Raw genomic sequence first — 21,489 nt, 5'->3', positions numbered from 1 at the left:
AAGCGTCCCTCAGAGGCGCACGGACACTCAAATCGCAATACAGGCCAAACTTCGCAGTCCAAGTGAGAAATCAAAGGTCTGCTGCGCCGTTTGACATGAGCCCAACGCAACTCGCTGCGAAGTGAATGCGATCGCGGAGGCACACACACGCGATCAGCTTTGAATTCGGAGTTCTTTCTCTACTACGTGGTTCACACGTGGAGGCAAATGTGAATAGCGACCATTAAACTTATATGCAAATTGTGCAACTAATAAATAAACATTACTAACGAGTGAAAACCTGACAATCAAATTCGCCGATTCGGCTCGACAGCTCTGGCCTCATGCCCGGTCAGAGAAAGTGGTCCGTAGTATAATTTTGTGCCCTACGTGAGATTTGCGCGGCTGTCTGACGTCACGTTGCCATTTAGACCAAGGTTGATCGTTTCAGAAAGGGAAACCATGGTGTAAGAAAAATGCTGTGATAAAAAAAAAAAATAACGCAACTTTACTGTCGGTACACGCTTGCACTAAGCCCTGCTTCATACGAAAATGGAAGGCGGCGGCCTTTACTCTTTAATCGCAACCACAAAAATACATCCCTGTTCCCTTCCAGACTCAAGCTTCGAGCGAGTTGAACATCAAGGCGGACGCATGCACGCAAAGAAACCACGAACGTTGTCGTCATCGTGAATTCGGGCGCTGACGCACACAACTGCGCTTCTTCACTCTCCTCTCGATCACTCAAAAACAAATTGAATCCTGTGGTTTTACGTGCCAAAACCCCGATCTGATTATTAGGCACACGCCGTATTTGGGAACTCAGGATTAATTTTGGCCGCCTGAGGGTGCTTGTACCTAAGTTTAAGCTCATGCATGATCATTCACTCATCCGTACATCTCATCGTGGGTGCAGCGCCGCATCCTCGTCAACAAGTTTTTAGCCGGAAGTGCATTCATTTTTATCGAGATGAGGTCGGGGGACTTCATCACGGGACATATGCCCTATGAATCGTTTAGTTGACTGCTTCAGCACCACAACGTGTTGTGACGATGCTTAAACACCCGGACCACAGGCTGTCGGGACAACTTTCCACTTCAAGCTGAATATTCATCGAGTGTACTGCGAAGTTTTCTCGATTTGTGCTCCTCGATTTCGGTTTTCAATCCTTAGCGTTCACAATTCTCTAAGACAGTATGAACGCGCAGGTTGCTTCGTCCCACTGCCAAAATATGAGAGCAGGCCAGACGACTACGCGCACACTCGTCCTCTTTGCTGGCTTTCTATGCCATACGCCCCGCAAGTCTGCATCCCTCCGACCCGTCCCGTTCCCCGCCATTGCCAAATATACGGTTCCTTTTCTTTCACGCTTTCTTTTCAAGCTTTGACACAGCGCGCTTCATTTCTCCATACAAGCCACCAGCCTCTTTCTCTGCATGTGGCTGCAGCTAATCGAGCGGCCACTATTTATCCTACAGTATCACTGCTCAAGCCGTCTCGTGGGCCTGATGCAACGCCGGCGCTGCAGTGATACACGAGGCGCAGTTTCGCGTTACCTAAGCGCGGCCACATCGACGCGCCCGATGTATGCGACGACTCCGGCACGCGTGACTGCGGTTAAGGCCGATTCCCGTGCAACGATGGCGAAGCTAGCGCGAAACAACAAAAATGAAAAATTACACTGCGAAGCACAGCACACGCGTCGTGCCGCGATGAATGGGACGAACGAGTGGCGAACGTACCGCGACAACCCGCGGAAGCGGCGATGCGCTGACTGCGGAGGTGGCCACATGACCCCGCGCCGAAATAAATTAGTAGCCGAGCATTGCCGACAGACGCATGCATACCGCGTGTTTCAACAATGACCAAAGTTAGAGTAAATGTATGTTCTCCGCGAAACGTTATTCATGGCAGTGTGCGTCAAGTACTGTGGTATAACCAACAACGAATAACTAAACAGTACACTCGGCCACAAATGTTCTGAGAAGACCGGTTCCACGACAACTGAATTACTGCTTTGTTACGGCATGGCCCTTCCAATTTAATGAATCACTGCGTAGGATGAACGGAGTTACTATTACAGATGGAACTTAACCTATGTAACCTGGCTTTGCGCTCCTTCAGCTTTTTCGAAAATCCCGTGTCCCGTAAGGCTTTCGTGGCCGACTGTACTTTTTTTTTTTCAATGACCCCGAGCAATATGAAAGCGAACACCCAATTTGAGTAAGAGAGGCAGCAGTACTTTAACACACATGCACCGCATAAAAGAGTTCAGCGAGCCCGCGACCACCGACACTGTCTGTCAGGAGCCGGCAGTCTGCACATGCAACATTCTTGCATAAATTTGTTTAGTCCCACCATTACGCGATGTACAAGAAAGGTGCAACATTTGCCCGGCTAACACGGCTACCAATAAAGATAGACGTACTGTGAGCGGTTATAGGGTGTTCAACAGAAGTTAAACCACGACAAGAACGATACTACTTTTATGTGCGTGACAATGCAACAGAAGACAAAAAACAATGTGCAAACTAGATGTCAAGCATTATAGTATAAGGAAGTTTGAGTTATCGATTGCTATTTAGTAGGAAAATGCCTGAAGTCGGGACATTTGGCCATCCCCGACTGAGTGAAATCAAGCATCAGGAGATTTACTCAGTAGGAACTGCCTCGCTAAATTCGGGGCGGTTGGTAATTCTAAATGTACATCTTCGACCAGGAATAACCGCGCGTGTGACACCCAATTAAACAAACCTCACAACACTATTAAGAACTGCGAACACAAGATTTCGCTTCGTAGTTCACCGTTTCGAGGTGTTACTCGCGTTTGGCACTGCATAGAAACGTCTCCCATCGTCTTTTGTTTCGTGAAAGCGTGACCTCCTAGTTCGCATGCGCAGGATTCAAAGCCTGGGCGAGCGATCTCAGAGGTCATGGTGAAACAATCATGCATTTACGCACGCCGAACTAACATACGGCTACTATGGAAGCCTTAAAGGTACTGACGCCTCCGATTCTGTCATTCTCGAGTAATTTAACGTGCACCGAGATGTCAGCCCGAGCGCAATTATGCATATTGCCCATTTCAATATGCCGGTACAGGTACGGATTCTGCTATAGCTCGTGTACTATACTATACAACGAGCAGCATTAGTACAAGGCCACAAAGAAAAATGCGAGTGGAATCGTGTTTCACGCAATAGCTTCATCGCTGAAGGCTTCATCCGTTGTACGAATGTCAGCCCGATCAGATGAGCCGGCATTAGTACAGCAGAGCCGATAGACCAAACAGTAAATCTCCTAAACATCGACATGTCTGCACAGCGCAACAGACGAGGACAGACGACAGGACACAACACAGGCACGTGCACGTGTTGTGCCCTATCTTCTGTCTTCGTGTTTTGCGCTGAGCAGACGTGTCGATATTGAATCACCAACTCGCCCAAACTTCCAATTCATCTTCTAAACGTTTTCTGACCACGGCCAAGACCGACACGTGAGTTGATTGGTCAAATCACGAAATCGCTGAATTAGACATGCACGGGGAATTTCCGCTCTAACCGCTGCCCAGGCCGTTAAAGGCGAATATAAAACGGTACCCAAGACGGCTGGGACAATAGTGCGCTTTAGCATAGTGAAACCGCACTATACCGTTACCGTTCCAACTTCGCGAACGTGCACAAACTGGCCCTCGCTGGTACCGGCTAGGTGGGGAGAGCTGTGCGAATGAGCTAACGCAGCGAGTTCCGCTTTTGGTAATTTTAGTTTTATATGTTTGACGTAATAGTTCTGCGGAAATCCGCAAGGTGGAGAGAAGTAATTAATAAAGGGAAAATGAGACATCCGCCCGAACGTAGCCAAATGCTACAAAGGGAACCCATACGGGTTCCTCGAAAGAAAGTTTATTTAGAGGAACCCGTATGGGTTTCCTTTGTAGCACTTGCCTACGTTCGGGTGGATGTCTCATTTTCCCTTTATTAGTTTTATATGTATCCGTTATCTGCAGTCGAGCGACCGGAACTACTACGGCAAATTAGCTCTGAAGGCAGGCGGAGTGGCAAATCTGGGCGAGACTTGCTCAGCACGCGACAGAAGCAGGCACGAGACCTGGGCTCCCGAAAATTCTCTTAAGTGCCTTCTGCGATTGGCCATCCCCGATCATCTCGTTGTCACGGCGATCGCTGTCGTGACTGGCGGGAGCCCACAATTACGCCGGCAAAATGAGAAGTCCTGAGAACTAAGAGAAGTTCTGACGCACCACATGCAAGGCCAGAACCTGTCGTTCAGCGCCGCATCCTTGTGAGGACGACCGCGCCTTCAGCTTAGCCACGGCATCACTGCAGGCGCACAGAAAGCGAAGTCTATATGCCAGCAAAATGTGACACTGGGCCCAGAATATCGCGATAAAATGAATATGCGTCATCAACACGTGACGTCGCACAGATGGTATCCCGGCTTCTGTCACCCGCCTTCTTGAGGAACGAGGAGAAATCGCTGCTTTACTCACGAGAACTTTCGGTGGCAATGAAGGGATAAGCAACGAAGGCGAAGCTTCGCACGCGTGACGGCGCTCCTGAGAATAGTCACACAGCCGCATTCGCGTTGAAACTGGGGAACAGGTAAACAAAACAAAATCTTATTTTCTATAGCTTTTCTCTTAAGGACATGATATACACTACACTGAGTGTTAAATGTTGATATTATTCCGCACTGCTCTTTCTTGTTTCAGGCAAATTCGAAACCGTCGCAAGTGGGAAGCTATACGGTGATTTACTATCTGTTCCGATAAGGAAAGCGCTGTTATAGAGTGGCCTATGCGCTGTCAAGCTCTGACGGACTATCTGGCGCACTAACGCTTGTGCATAAAATTCTTCCCTGCAGCGTTCCCTTCATTACCTCAGAAAGTTGTCCACGAGTGCAGCATGCACTGTGGACAGCGTCTGTACTTCGCGACTACCAAATCTCCCGAGAAACGTGATGACGAAGACCAGACGACAATAATTTTGAGACTCCTACTTGAATGAATTGGTGGGTTTCAAGCAGGCTCGGTACGAGTAGAGCGTACTAAAACGGTCATATTCTAGTACACTCCAGTACCAGCAAAGTTGTGCCACGACGCGCGCCGCTACCGTGTGCATACTTGAAGCGTACTAACAATTCTAGAGGCCCGCAACTGACCAGTGGTTTGGCCATAAGAACGTTAAAGCGCAGCTGAGAACGAATTCTCAGGATGATCGACATAGTTTCGAGATTTTCATGCCCGAACTTCGCGAAGAAATGCATTGGCGGTCCAATTACTTTTGTGCTTCAATGCATAAAACGACGCTTTCTTAAAAGAAAGTAGGTGGAAAGACAGTGCAGTTTTACCGCAAGTTTGTTGGCGCATATCTCGAAGGTAGCGTCATCCACATATAATTATTTTAAAATGGATATGCCCAGCAGGCTCATCGGCTAGATATTGTAAATTGCAATATGTGCCGTAAAGTAACTAATTAGGAAGTTAATTAGCGAATTCTTGTTAATTACTTGAATACGTGTTTTCGATACTTCCGTGCTAGTAATGTCCACATCTCTCAATCCAGCTGAAGGAGTAGAATTATGTTCTCTTCAACAGACGATCTTTAAAAATCGCGTAAAACTTAAAAATTAACACCCCGTATATAATGCGTTCACACAACTACACTCCTAGAATGCAATAGTTAATGCAAAAACTACTTGTGCCAACTTGCTACGACAACGCGTCTTTCACGCTCTACTCCTGCACCTCGCCGTTTAACTGCATGGACGCTGTTAACGATGTGAAAACAACTTCATTACTACAGGCTACAAGCAGCACGGAATAAATTATTAGCAGCGAAAACGACGAGTGCAAAATCGCAAGAAGCACCTGCCGATTATTGGCAAAGAAATTTATCGAAGTTACAATGAAGGCAACATTGTAAACGCAAGGACGACCTCAGCGTGGCAAAAGGGAGGCAAAAAGCGATCGCTACTGTGCGGCGAGTTCACGTGCCGAGGTGAAATCGACCATCACACAGGCGCGCGCTCAGATCAGAGGAGCCGGCATGCAGTGCCTGCATAGTAAATGGTGGCCGTGCCAAGCGATCAATGAAAACTACGTAGAGGGGAGCAAGTTTCAGAGAACTCATAAGGTTGCAAATGGCATTAACGCGCACTGACGTCAACAAGATCTTTGTTCGTACTGTTGGCTGTGCAATTCAAATATCACGCAGGCACAAGGTTACACGAACGTGAGCACTCGGGGTCGTGCTTTCCAGCAACCCCATTTTCTATTCTTGCCATATTACAGCGAAGCTGTCTATGGCTAACCTCTGCAAGAATCGTGGCGGCGAACAGAAAACGCCTTGCGGCAAAGCCAACGTTCTCGCGAATGCTCTGTAGCTGACAATCTAATGTATGTATCTGACAAAAATATATTGAAATTGGCCGCTAAGACGACTATCATTACGCCGTTTTTTTTTTACTTGTCATAATTAGTTAGCTCACAGTGAAGTTGTAAACGTTACACAATTCCCGTCCGCTGTCAATACATGGGCATCTACGGAGGGAGCATGGTTACACAAAACGGCTGTGATTTGTTTTATCGAAACTATCCCGAAACAAATTATATGACAATTTGCCGCGAACACGACTCTAACATTAATCCGAGTTTCATTTATTCTTCATAATTGCCTTCATAACTCCCGTCTGCTGTCAATACATGGGCTTCTGCGGGAGGGAAACCGACAGCCCCATGTTTGTCCGCTAGAATAAACATTTACTCCTTCCAAATCTCATTCAGCTAATTACCTAGGAAGTATACTCAATTGCAAATTACAACCATGTTTTGTTTCGTGCACTCGTTTGGACTGCGCCCCGGTCAACGCATAACGTCGCTCGCGTCGAGGCTCTACATGCGGCCACCTGCGCCTAAACGACGTTCCGTCGACAACACCTGCGTGTTTAGAGCGGTGTCGTAAAAGCAATTCAGCGGTAGCTCTGTGTATGCATGACGTAGTGCGTTACGTAGTGCGCGCCTGATATTTCTTTGTATTTTGCATAAACTACATATACAGAATTATATGTACCGTCAGATACCAACAACGCTCTATACTAGCACAATTTATACCACCATAGCAGCTTCGCTGGTCAGCCACCCTCACAAGGTGGAATGGCTGCTCAATTTTTTTTTTCTTTATTCTTGATCAAAAGACTATCTCGGCAAAATAATGATGAAGGAGGAAACGCAGGGAAAATAAAATTGGTCATTGCAAAATGCGGCAAGTCGCTTCCGCGTAAGGGACCGCGCCCCAGACGAGCGCGCTCTTCATCAAACGACAACCCTCTCGAAGAGCTGCCGTGTAGCCGCAGAGAGCGAGTTGCACTGCTCCGAGAGTCCGCCCGGGCGCGCGGAGAGCGCGCTTCACGCCATCGCTCGCAAACGCGGACAGATCGAGCGCGCGCATTTCTGACTCGGTTTTCCTGACGAGCTGCCGGATGTAGCGGGCGCTGAAAAAGCGGCGTATCAGAAACTCGTTTGCGCCTGACGCACCAGAGCGTGGTGGGATGGTCAAATTTCGCACCGGGACGACCGCAGACGGATTGATGGGGCACCGCGCGCGCACGTCGTCGGACGTGCGCAATGGCGCCCTGGGGCCGAGCGCCTTCTGCGTCCTACAACGCGGCTTTACAACACCTCCGCGCATCGTGAAAGACGCCAGAAACGCCCACAACGCTCGCTCACACTTGATTCGTGCTACCGGCAGCCGCGCTCGACGCTTAAGCCCCGCGCACGCAGAAAGCCGGGGCGATGAGATGCGCGCCAACGCGTCTGACGCGGCGTGCAATGCATCTGGTACGCGCTCGGTCGCATCGGCAGACTACCGGGTGAAAGCAGCAACACACACACGCAGGCCGATCGACACGCAGGCCAATCGACACGCCCTTTTGTCACCCACACACATGCGGCGGCGAGGCAGAATGCCGCCGGCCATTTTGAGCTCGTTTCAGACTTGCGCACCGGAAGGAAGGCGGTCAGATGGCAGAGAGGACCGATCAAAAGCGCTAGCCAGCAGTAAAACGGCGCGCACACGTGCAACAGTGAAGCGCGATGTCTGGCGGTCCCTCCATGCCCCACACGCAGCCCGCCGCGGAGACGGCGCGCGTTGGCGCAGCCCTGTTTCTTCGCGACAAACCCCACGAGCAAGCGCGCTGGTCATCGCGTGCTCCGCGTGGGCGGAAAGCACGCTTCCCGAGAGAGGTGGCCCCGTTTCACGCCAGCGAGCAGGTGTTCGGCGCGCCCGTCCAGCTGCCAACCGCTGCGAGAGAACCGGCGTCTCACCAGCCCGCATGCACAGGCGCGGGTGACAGCAAGCTGCGTTAGCGGTTATGGGGTCCCAAAGCAACAACATGAGCTATGAGAGATGCCATGCATAATAGAGAGGGCTACCAGCTGCAGGGGTTCTTTCGCGCGCACCCAACGCACAAGCGTTGTTGCCGCGGCCCCGTGCTCAGCTCGGTGGGAGTGTATCGCTGTAAAAGCGGAAACGGCAACGCACGGTGCCATAGGCCAGACGCGCGCCGTCCCACGGGAATCGGAAGGCGCGCCGCAGGGCCAAGTCATCATTAGTAGCCATCTGTGAAGTCATTCTGCCTTTTCCCTCTCGGATCGCAAATTAGGTTGAAAAGACCGAGGGAAAGAGAGCACGGCGCCAATCAGACCGAAATGCGCCCGGGGTGAAGACTAAGCCCCGATCGATCTCCCGACGTGCCCGTCGCAATCCTTTCGAAAGCGCTCCATCCTCGGCGGTTGGATGGCATTAAGGTATGCCCCATTGGCCGCCACCGTGCTGTGCAGCAGCGTCCTTGCGGGGAAAAAAGAAAGCATCAGCTTCCGTCAGCTGTCCCCGGATAATTGACATAATAACCACATAACCGAATCTGAGTTTATACATCCAAACGGGACGCTTATCAAGGGAGATAAATGATTTTTACGTCATGTGTGATCATCCAGCAAAAAAAGCGCCAGTATGTTACCACCTCTGACTTGGAAAACAACGTCTTGCGCATACTGCTGCCAACGAGGGCGAGCACTCCAAGACACTCATGCGGCCGGGTCCATTCAGATGCATTAATTGCAGTCGCCATATCTGCGATCCCGGCTGTTTTACTGACTACTATAATGTGCCAGACGGGTCCTGCCAGTCGTTAGCGAGTGGAGCTTGTTCGGTGCGATAACACGCGTATATAAAGGCAATGTTTTGAGCTGCTGCCCGTTTCAGTTTTCTTTAAAGGAGTCTACAAATCTCACCCCGGGTAGCATTTGGTGCGAGATTTCTGGATGCTCTTACCTCGCATAAAAGTATTTGTAACTGCAAATCGAATGTTTTTATTCAGGCAAGAAAATTCGGGCTATAAAAAATTAAGATAATTTATGAAAAATAACCATTTTTCTAAGGCACCAATTTTAAAAGTAGTTGAGCGCGATCCCGAAGAACACAGCTTGTACACTATATAAACAATGGAGCCCACACTGTTTGAAGCGCTGGTGGTTGCGTGAGAGAGAGAGAGAAAGAGGGAGACGGGAAACTCAGTTTTTTTTTGCGAGGCTAACAAAATTTGTTGCTGGGCTATAGTTGGTTCATGCTAATAAATGAATACTGGTAAGCGCAGTTTCAAGACGGGACTAGAGAAAACGCCGACGCACAGGACAAGCGCTTCGCCACTAATCAATTGCGGGTATCGCTTGTCCTATGCGTCCGTCTTGAAACTGCGCTTACCAGTATTCATTTGTGAGTCGTTAGCGAGTGGAACTTGGATTTCTTGCCGCAGGGTATACCTGTTGACGATACTATAGCGCATGAACCAGGTCTTCAGATCGCATACGCGAAGCCACCGACTGATTACGCGACCTTCACGTATGTGCTGTCAGGATTGGGGGCTCAATCCCATCGCTCGTGATCCGTTGTCAAGATTGGAGTCGGGCGTGAATTAGAAGGTAGTTGGCCCATGCCGTCGTCCAACTTATCCACGCTGAGGACGTTGATGAAGGGAAGGTCTGCTTCTCATCGAGAACGAGGAATATGGGCTTATTTACAGTATTTATATCAGTCTAACATGACTGTTTGAGAAAGTACATCAGTCTAACATGACTGCTTGAGAGAGAGTCTCAGTCCAACATGACTGCTTAAGAGAAGTGTGTCGAGCATCCGCACAACAGCAGTTTTTAAAACACTCGGTCCTCCCGCGATACAAGGTGATGCGAACGTTCGTTTAGTCATCGCAAACTATCCGCCTCTCCGCAGGACAGTTTACACACACACACATGCACGCACACACGTGTTTACGGTCCGAAACCGACACCACGCGAATTTCATAGGACTCGGAGCCGTTCCGGGTAGCGCGTTGTCTTGCGTCTTGGTCGGGGCGTGGGAAGGAGCGCAAAACGGCATTCCCGCGGCAACTCGCGCACCCGTAGCAGATCAGGTCCGCGTTGGGGAGTTTGGTAACAATAGTTGGCCCGCCGAACTCATTCCGTCACAACGGCTCCTAGCCGAACCGACGGAGAGTGGAGGATGCGCGTATTGATATCGACACAAAGTCGACTTCGCCACGCCGTGGCTAGAGGTTGGCGGCGATGCTCCCGAGATGTTGCTTCCACAGTCGCAACTGGTTGGCAAAACTTGCACTGCAGCTGGCCGTTCTTAACAGTGCCACGCCAACACCTGGCGGATGCTCCGATGACCCGGCAGGACGGCGTCGGGGGGTTTCCGAAAACAACCGTCAAGTGCGCGCGAGTCCGTTGCGTGAGAACAAGGTGTGGGCAGCTGTGAACGCAAATTCCCTCTCTCGGTAGGGAGGCGACTGTGGAAATTCAGTGCAGCTTCGACGACTGCGATTGCGCAGTTTGATTTCCCCCTTGTTGAAACAGAAAGCGGATGAAGCTTTTGTCGCCATGATGTGTACATGTTTAAAAATGAAGGAAAAGCTACGCGGAATACAAATATTGAATACAAATATAACATCGCAGCGAAAAGTTAAACTACAAATGCGACATACCATAGTGTACTTCGGGGCACCGTTGCCGCCATCTGGTCGTTACCCTTTGCTTCCTTAACGCAATTACTACGAACGGGACTTATGAGCTCCCTACTCCTTTAATACTTTTAGAGGACCCCCCCCCAAGCACTCCTGCAAACTATAAGAGCATCTCTCGCAAGTTAAACAAATGTGCAGCGAGCATGCATACAGCAGACGCGTATCAAAGGACTCATCGAGTTCAGTGACTCTCGACGCGCACTGTAGCAGCGTCCACTGGCAAACAGGATGTGCAAGACGCGTCTGGCATAGCCTCCGAGACCTTCCGCGCACCGTGCACATAGCGAAACCTCCGAGCGGGTGGCCATTGCCAAGTTAGCCTTTCAGCGCGTTTTTTTTTTTTTTTTTCATCACGTTTGATTCATGAACCCTCGAATACAGTAGAGAGCACGTACAGTGCAACGCACAGAGGTGGAGCGAAGGAAGAGCGCGCTGCAGGGTACCAACTTCGTCGATCACGTTGGGGCTCATTACAAGCATATGTACTATCGTGAGCAATATGAGCGGGAACACGCAAACGCGCGGCAAATAGCCTCGAAACCGAGTTAACGCGATACGCGGATGGCGCTGTCGAAAACAGAGGGGATAGGGGGACGCTCTTCCGCTAACTGTTGGCACTCCCACCGCGCCTGCATTTGTCGAAAACGGCAGCTTACGGCATTTCACCGGCCGCCGATAGCCGATAAGACGGCTACGTGCGCAGTGACAGCGAGTCATTTCTTTTTTTCAGTCATGCTTTTTTTTTTTTAGAACGCATCTTTTAAGCGCGTATAGGAATAGGACATCATGTATAGAATATTCCTATAGGAACAGGACATCATGTATATCTTATGGAGTACATAGTGTCCCGCGTTACAGACGAACAGATTTCCCAGAGAAGCAGCTCTCGAATGTTTACGCTTCAGAACAGTGCTGCTATTGGCCACGCTTCGGTGCACAAAGCTATCCGTAACCGCAATATCGAACAGCTTTATCAATGTGCGGTGGCGATGTTCCGCACTTTGCATAAACAGACGCATGCTGGGAGCGCCAACAGTTATTAGAACAGCGTCCACATTTCCGCTTTGTTTCCGACGGCGGCCGCCACGAATCGCCAGCAGGGTTCGAGGCTATCTGACACGCACTCCTCTGTTCCCGCTCGTATTGCTCACGACAGTACACCTAGCGCAAAGCGGCCGTGGCGTAGTGGTCAGGAGCCTTTACAAGACTTCGATGAGCATTCCAACCACTACTTATAGAGGTTCAGAAGAGCCCTCTAGCAACGATCATATATGATCGTTGTTTAATCACAGCTACATCTAACTTCCAACATAGGTTGGCCATTTCCTTTTACGCTGCGTCGCGCCAGCATGAATCGAAGTGTGACGGACGAATGAAGACGATCGACCCTCCATTTACAAGCTACATAGTAACTCCCGTTCGCAGAGATACACTGAGGACGATTATTAGCAATGATGCTGCGAACGTGCTTTTTCTATTTAGGTTGAGGCGTGAGCGTGCGTAAGATTTGTAGGGCCGCTCATGACTTCCGTGGCCGTGACACGTTTGCTCTGAACCTTTTATAGGATACACGTGCACTTTATTAACGATCATTTACTTTGAATATTACATAATTTTTATATCACGACTCTCCCGGCGACTTTGTTGTTGCCGATTTCGCCCTGCTTAAGGAACTTCTCCGAATAAACTTGCTCGAAGTGCTGCCACAATAGGAGGACATACCACAATACGACAACTTTTTTTCCTTGTATGCATTCTTTTGTCACCTTGCGCCGCCCCATGTTTCCGCAACTTTGAACTGAACCCATCTTTCAAAAAAGTTCACAAAACATTCGTAAAATCGTAGAAAGAGCTCGAATTCATAAACTTTACGAAAAATTCGGGAAGGTTGGCAGTTATGTACACTGTTACGACCGGCCTACCCGAGTACCAACCTGCAAAACTTCCCCGGCCCGCTGCGACGACTCTCTTTGTAAAGACAACAATGCGCCTCCTCAACAGCCCAACGGCGCCAGCATGTCTGGCCACGTTCGGCGGACCGAGTATTGTTAGTTGATTCGCTGTCGCCTTCCCTGCTTGCTTGGAGCAAGAGAACTCCTGGAAAAGGATGTTTTGCGGTGCTTTCTCACGGGCCCCACAAATCGTCACAGTCAATGGACAGACGCGGCGGCTACTGACTGTGGGGTCAGCTCTGGGATCAAGAGGCGCCTGCTTGGGTCAAGACCTCTGTCTACGAGAATCCTCTCACCTCGGTGTGTTCAGTGAAACCAAAGTGCGGAAGTGAGTGTGTGAACCCTCCACCTCAAAGGCGGGTCGACTACGATAACTTTGGACGCTCCCATTGCCCGAATGTTGAACGGCAGTTTTCCTTTACCTAGGGATCTAGGGAGGACTCTTTAGCAGCCGTTTACGGTTGCTTGGTGTGCTCTCTCTTTCGGTCACGCTAGACTGATGAACTGTAACGTTCTTTACCCTTCATGTAGATATTGTAAATAAATCCCATATTCCTCGTTCTCGATGAGAACAAGTCGCTCCCTTCAACGACGTCCTCAGCGTGGATGAGTCGGACGACGACATGGGCTAGCTACCACTTATTTCATGCCCGACCCCAACTCTTACAACACCCAGCCACAAAGTTTACGGACCACGGGATCTCAGAAAACGTTCAATACCCGAGCAGCCTGCAGCAGTAGCCAGTAAAACTGTATACGAAAATGTTATCATATCCTGGTCGAGGCCCGAAATTCAAATGTCAGGCTGCGTTATGAGCTTGCGGAGGTATTCAGCTTTGTTCTCAGATTTCATGGTCCGTAATATTTTGTGGCCGGGTGTACATGTTTGACTGTCCACCACCTACATTTCAAGTCTTGACCCCACATAGCCGAAATTTATTTTCCCGAAGAAAGAAATCCCGAATTCCAGTCAGAAATACTGCGAGGTAACAAAATGCAATATTACTCTCACGTCATTGGCTAGTCCTTGTGAGATTTGTAGATTAGCTAAAAAAAAAAAACTGGCATCTAGCACAGTTATTGGGACCACAGAGCATAGGTGACGGGGACAAGGACGGACGATATGATGGCACCCGTCCTTGTTCTTCTTTGCCCGTGTAACCTAAGCGCTATGGTCCCGGTAACTGTAACAAATTAGCCCAGACGTACGTAAATCTAGCACAAAACAACGCCCTTATAATCCAAGGATTTCGCACCAACCAAACTCAGACTTCGGATGTGAACCGTCACGCACCTTATGGCAGTGTGTAAGACAGTTGGTATTGCAGGGATGGAGACCAATTTATGCACCTGAATGATTGCAGCCGCACGAGCTTCTTGGGAGTACTCAACCTCGTTGGAAGCATCATGCGTAAAAGCATTGTGTTCTTCGTCAGAGATGGCGACACGCTGACGCGTTTTTGCTGGATGACTGCACATGACAGGAAAATCAATATTTCTTCAAGCGTCCCGTTTGGATTAATTAGCTCAGATTCCGAGTGTAAACAACTCAAATTTGCAGTGAAGCCCTGCCCACGCCCTCATAACCGCCAGCCACTATTCCTCTGCGAGGCTGTAAATATTTCGTACGTCAATTTTTCCCTGTTGCCTAAATAAAACAAAAATAAAATTATAAGTGCGTAATCTTGTATGTTTGCACTCGTCTATTATAGCGGAACGGTGAAAGCCTAATTCCTTATTGAACTGAAATAAAACGCTTGCTTCGTTGCAACTATTTATTGTCAAGTTTCACTTCAGTTGGCAGTGAAGTTTCATGAGTAAAACGGAGTCAGCAGTGAAATGAACTGTACCGCGGACTTTTAAATAGTGAAATGATCAGACTCCATACACTTTGTCCATATGTGTTGCACACTTCACCGCTTCTACTGATGAAAAGGATCTTCGTGAACAGCAGACGCTCCGGAGGTATCAAGTACGACGCCATTTTGAAAAGGTCGCATGACGATTTTATTTGCTTCTGCGATTGGCTGGCGGAGTAACATAACTCCCTGTGGTCAGTGTGCCTTGGTTGCCAACTGCTGTTTTTTTTAGCTGTATCCTACTATAGAAAAGCTGCAACGTCATTTAAAGCGTGACGCCACATTCAGATGCCAATTTTCTTGGAAGCAGATATGCAGGGTGTTTCAGCGAACACTCAAAAACTTCTCAGAGTTGCCTGTGGCAGATATCACAATTCCAGCTCAGGAGCTGGTCTACTCGAAACGGCGGACAATACTTGCACAAAAAATTGAGATCCATAATTGGCCAATTAATCAACATTCACTAATTATGTTTTTCACTAATTACGTTATGGCCCACATTGCAATTTACAAATTCTAGCCGTGGAGTTCGCAAGGCGGATCCACTTGGAACAGATTTTCAAGATGACACCAGTTTCGAGATAAATTCCCTAACTTTGCGGATAAATGCACTGGCGTTCCAGTTAATTTGTTAACAAAACGTCGTTTCATGCACTGAAGCACACAAGTAACTGGAACGCCAATGCATTTCTCCGCAAAGCTCAGGAATTTTTATCTCGAAACTGGTGTCGTCCTGAGAATTCGTTCCAAGTGGATCCGCCTTGCGAAGTCCACTGCTAGAATTTGTAAATTGCAATATGGGCCGTAATGTAATGAGTTAAAACGTTAATGAGTGAATTCTCGTTAATTACTCTATTTCAGATTTCAATTTTATGTGCAAGTAGCGTCCGCCGCTTCGAGTTCACTGGCTCATAAACTAGAATTGAGCTATCTGCCACAGGCAACCTTTAAAAAAATTTCGAAGTGTTCGCTGAAACACCCTGTGTGTGTGTGTGCGTGCGTGCGCGTGCGCGCGTGTTGTGAAACCGAAACTACATTACATTGGTTTCAGAAGTTACTTTTGCTATAAATGATTCTATTCTTATAACTAGTAACTAGTATTCTTATACATAGTTGTACAATATTCATATTTTTAAACTCTAGAAGCGGCGACAAAAGGGATGCCCGACACCTTTTCTTTCACGTCATCCACATAGTTCGAGAACAATTTTTTTTTTCTCTCAAAACCAAGATTTTGCTCCACACCATGTTACGCAAACAATATCTTTTTTTCTGAATAAATATTTTGAAATAAAATTTCGTTCACTCATTGCTAACACATAGATGTATAAAATGAACTGGGATAAAAAAAAGAAACGTGACGGAAGATTCTTGACATTACAGCTCATTTTTACCCAGGTTTGAAATTCGCATACCTTTTCGTTCAAAATATCTGCTTACCAATGACCGGGCCCCTTGGCTATGTAAGAAGTCGAGCCGGCCAATGGCGTCAGCGAATGTGCCGGCCACAGACAAGCGCATCTTACGAACGGAACCCACCCCTGAATACTTGGCCAAATGGGCGATACGCGACTTCGTGCGTAGCAAACGGAAAACCACGCTGTTCTCGTTCAGCGGCCGGCGCACTCACATTTTGGCATGAACTCGTGGGGGCGCAGCCGGTCGCCGCATGAGGCGCCACGTGCACACGCAGCGCGAGACAAAAGGCGGCGCTGCATTGCGGGTGGCAATGCCGGCGCTAAACTGGTCGGCGCCCGTTTATTACCGGCGGCAGTGCGCCGACAAAAGAGCCTCGGGGGTTCGGCGCCGCCGGCCTAATCAGGCACGGCGTCTTGCATAACGGAACAACAAGGAAAACGCGGCCACGCAGGGCGAGGCACTCCCGGCTGCTTTCTCTTGACCCAGACTCCCCCTGCTACGCGCCGTTTCCGATACTCGCCCGCCGGACTGATGGCTAACAGCAGCGAACGGAATCCCCGCGATTAAGTCGCAAGAAAGAAAAGCCGGGCGAAACTACTGAAACCGCACGGAATAGCCATGGGCGCAGCCGTACGTGGTTTTCGGTGCGCCCTTTTCAAGGTGATCCTCGTGGTCCGACGAGAGCGTCGTGCAAAAGGGGGCGCGCGTGACGTGCCAACTCTCGAACGCGGGGCCACGGAAAGTGGCCCGCTTCTCACAAGCTGCCCAGCTCAACAATATCGGCAACGGAAGTGCACGCCGTTATGCACTGTTCTTTAACATAATCATCGCGTTGCCTAAACAAAGTATGCCGTCGTGCATTACGGGCGGTGTTTCAGTTCTGAACCGATCAAATCGCGCGCTCACATACTGTTACGTCTCAATAAGGCGATGAGCAATCCTTAGACGTTTTCCACGAGGCAGTCCTTTCATCAGCGCGCGCCCTGACGACGCGGGGCCCGAAATAGACTGACGTGCAAACAAAGGGGCTCACTTCGAGGCGACAACTGCCGCGAGGATCACTCTACCTGAACCCGACAAGCTCAACTAATTGACCAAAAGGGCCAAGGTCGAAAGCTACCGCGAGAACAGCGTCAACCTCAGATTCCCAGACTGCTACACGCTCGCGACACATGCGGCAGCCACGGTGCAACACCGGATGCGGAGTTCGGCGGAGCCATGCGCTCCGCCATGCGACGTCATGAGCGGGAATTGCGACCGATTCGACGATTGCGATAGGCCGAGATACAGTCATCAGATTCCCTAGTCCAGTCTCAGGGAAGACGACGGTTGTAAAGGCAGAGACTTTTGGTGCAGTGCGAGTGTGCTGAGGTGTTCTGATGTGAACTCGGTCGTTTAATATGCTCCTACATGGAGTGGGCGTCTGTATCTGGAGCCAGTGTAAGTAATGTAAAATAACCCATTTTTCATTCATTCCTACCACTGGACGTGCTCATCTCTGTGCAGGGTGGATTCCTGGCCCAAACGCCACCTCGGGCCGCAACAATACACATACAAGCATTACACTGAGTGGCGTTCCTCTGAAGGCATTGCTGAATTATCCCAGGAGCTTCAGGAAATTTAACATATGCACATACTGGTCGTGCTCACTCCTTATCCGGGTTCAACAATGATGGCAACACCAACCTTCCAGAAAGACACACTGTCAAGAACCTTGTCCTGTATAGAAGCACACGCCAGACGGACGACGCATGAAATAACATGGTAGTATGCCGTGGGAAACCGTGTGGAAACGTGACAATTACAAAAAAAAAGTTTGGTGGCACCAGTTGGGCAACCAAGAAAGCACCACCCGTTCATTTCCCTAAAACCCACTCGACGTTAATCACACGTGGGAGGAGCACAACACATACAATCAAAACCATCAGCGATCAAGGGAGGGCTCCTTTTCGCAGCCAGTGCCCATTACGACTCGTACTTCGTCTCAATGCGCGTAACTAACCGTATAACAATACAAGTGTTGAAGAAGAAAGAGCTCGCGGCGCTACAGGGAATGCGAGGGGGGGGGGGGCGCACGTGAACGGGCGAGGCTACAATCCGAGCGCGCTTACTGAAGCACACCTGCTTGCACCAGCACGAACAGCGCTACTCTGCTGTGCAGACAATGGAAAAACTCACATTGAGGCCAAATTCAAAGGCGTCACCATCTAGGGCTGCTCCTACGAACACCACTGTCGACATCTCGCGGATGTAACGCAGTCGCGCGACGCCAAAGACAGTGTTCCATGTCAGCCGGGCCTGACGCGCCTCAAGATCGTCTATCGCCGCCGTGCTGCCAGAAAGAAGGCACAACACGTCCAAATCGGTCGCCCAGCAGGCACAGCGCGATGTTGCCCTCGGACGCCGTCCGACGACGCTACACGTGCGCTCAGTAGGCCGCAAGGTTGTGCCGATTGTGCGTTCGGTGCTTGAGATGCGCATGCAGCCACTAGTGGTGTGGAGTCGCGAGATCGACAAGCTGTCATAAGTGTCGCGGAACAGCAGGGCAGACTGCCGGCATTAACTACGGTGTCCCAAATGCTCAAGATGTACGCAGCCACCGGCCTTATAGATATCTCGAGATCACAAGAGTTTTTATGCGCGGGAATGGTTCTCGCCAGACGGTACGAGCCTTAAGTGCAGCGTCTATTCTCCCGGCAGTCGGGAAAATTTCTGAAACGAATTTCTCACGGCACTCGCCTCCTACTGGCTCACGAGAGGTTCGGTTAGGTTATAGGGCACATGCGGGCTTTTTTTCCCGGCAGTTTGTCACGTGACTTCCGAGCGCCAATAGAAGGCAAGCGCCGGGAGAATAGACGTTGCCAGCCTTGTGTGAAGCCCTTACCAATTCAAGGCACGACCTGCTGCGAAGCGGCGCCAACAGCCTGTTTAAGCCCATTCACCCTGGACACTCACAGCAGCGAGTGGTTGACGCGCAGCCGACAGCCAGTCGACCAATCATTAATGCTACGAGACAAAACACAGCAAAATTTAAAAAGAAAAAAAATGAAAAGGCGGCTTTACTGAAATCGCGTATCTGGTTGCGCAACCTGTACTACCATACCTGTACTATTCCGGGCCTATAGTATTCTCTGCCCGGTCTCAAGCGTTGCCTACGCAGCCGGTCAGACGTTAAAATACGCACTCAGCTGTGCACGACGGCGCAGAGCTAAGCATGGTGTTAGAATAGGTAACCTAACCTATTCTAACACCATGGAGCTAAATATTGATCGACATGTAACTCTGTACCGATGATTTAGAAAAGATGTAGACAATGCGACAAGTCGCGCGTACGCTGCGTTTATATATTATTGTGACATACTCTGTCAGTGTACTTCCAAAGCTTTTCTCGTTCAGGCCTTAAAAACGCCATCGTACTAAACCAGCGCGCTTACCACACATATAAAGGTGTGCGTGTGTGTGGGTGGGGGGAGGGGGTGACAGAGGGGGAGTACAGACAGGGCATAGATGAAATGTTATATGCCGCCAGATTACACGGCTACACAGTCGCGAGCACGGCGACCTGAACGATTTAGGAGGGAATACTGAAGTAGTGACGTCGGCTAATGTTGCAAGCGGTACTTGCAGTCAGGGAAGACAACGTCCACACCATAGGTTATCCGAACATTACTGTGCGAACGAAAACGATCAACGCCTCATTTGTAAACGAAATTTCCCCGCATTTTATACAAACGGCAGGCATACTTTGGTGCAATATTAAAGTGAATACAACGGCTTGCTTGCTTTACCAACAGCGCGAAAGAAATTTCGTGCAGCACTCAAAAGCGATGGTCACGCATCAAAATCAACCCAAGCGATAACGCGCTAGCTCCTTGCGAATATCACCAGCTCAACACCCTGTATATCTGCGGAACAAAAGCGTCCATGGGATTTAAACAACAGAGGGTAAGTGCCAGGTGGTTTGCGCGGAAAAGGCGCCTACCTTGAAGTAGCATTTATTTCATTCTTTTCTTTAATTGTTCTACAGAACTCCAAGAACTAATGCCGACAACTTGGCGGCCACGCTAAATGAAACATGGTCGAACTCGCGCCACGTTACTTGTCCCCGGAATTATTCACAGGAAAAGAAAGGCGTACGAGCAGCGACAACGGCGGTCTACCCGGTGTTTGCTCACGCGAGATTAGTACACATCACCTTGGTTCAGTGGAGGCTAGAACGTCTCATCGAAAAACACTGCCGTTGTCGTAACCACGTAGTGATGTTTTCTGAATAGCAATCAACAAAACTGGTAATAACCATGTCCCGTTCCAGGCGCGAAGGCGACTTGGACGAAGCCAACTCAATACCTGTAGTACGACCACCTGTGGCCAAGCGGCACGTACTTCCCCAACTGCCACCACAGAACTTTCTTCAAATGCTGCTCACACACTTGCGAAACGTTTTGCTACGAACAAAACTACACTACGAGAGCACATCCGCATCGCATTCCCACCAGGCGACAAACAACAAAATATTGCTCTCAGAATATAACTTTTCGCTGAAGTTAAAAACTTTCTTTTCTGATACCCCCCCCCTCCCCTTTTTCATCCATGACTTACCTAAGAGCCGCTGCCGTTTGTTTCTTTTTGTTAGGGTTAGCAACAGACTGTACTTGACGCGGACAGTTTTCAAATACTTGCAGAAACACTGTCACGCACTTCCGACGCCGCACCGTCCTCGCAAAACACTGGGCGCAACTCTTGCGTCAACTTTGACACCGGACTGGACCGAACTCACAAGGAAACGACTGACGGAGTAGCGCGAGCCAACCTGCCGCATCGACCACCGACTCATACAGTACCGAAAAATGCCTGCGGCGCCATTTTGACGGCGGTGTCATCTGGTGGTGGTTGAGCGGACGAAAACCGCGCGCTAGCTGTGTCGTCTGCTACCGCTTTCGCGGCAGCGTCTGCTAGCGCCAATCAGAGTGCGTCAGTGAAAGGTACACCAGGTACACTCTTAAAACAGTTGCATCCTTTGGGGCTTATCTTGTCCCGCAACAATAATCGTCATCTGTCTTGCCCGCATTTTCTTTCTTCAACGCTGCGAGCCCGGTACTTCCAAGTCACGAACAGCTTGCGCGTTATCAGCGTGACACAGCATTCTCGACAGGAAAGTAGCGAGCGCCGAGTTTTTAAGAAA

General features: G+C 49.5%; 1 protein-coding gene across 4 annotated transcripts in view; it reads right to left on the bottom strand.

The window, feature by feature from the left end:
* The window catches only part of MYPT-75D (Myosin phosphatase targeting subunit 75D), a 393,464-nt gene extending 372,299 nt beyond the window's left edge, over window positions 1-21,165 (bottom strand). For all 4 annotated transcript variants that reach the window (XM_055062146.2, XM_050192350.3, XM_050192349.3 and 1 more), the window contains exon 1: window positions 20,907-21,165. The gene's annotated coding sequence lies outside the window, so the exon portion shown is untranslated. The remainder of the gene's footprint in view (window positions 1-20,906) is intronic.
* Window positions 21,166-21,489: the final 324 nt, after the last annotated feature.

This window comes from Dermacentor andersoni, chromosome 1 (assembly GCF_023375885.2).
Source record: "Dermacentor andersoni chromosome 1, qqDerAnde1_hic_scaffold, whole genome shotgun sequence".
NCBI classification, from domain to species: Eukaryota; Metazoa; Arthropoda; class Arachnida; order Ixodida; family Ixodidae; genus Dermacentor; species Dermacentor andersoni.
The sequence above is the reverse complement of the archived record's forward strand: the minus strand, read 5'-3'. Positions and strand labels throughout refer to the sequence as shown.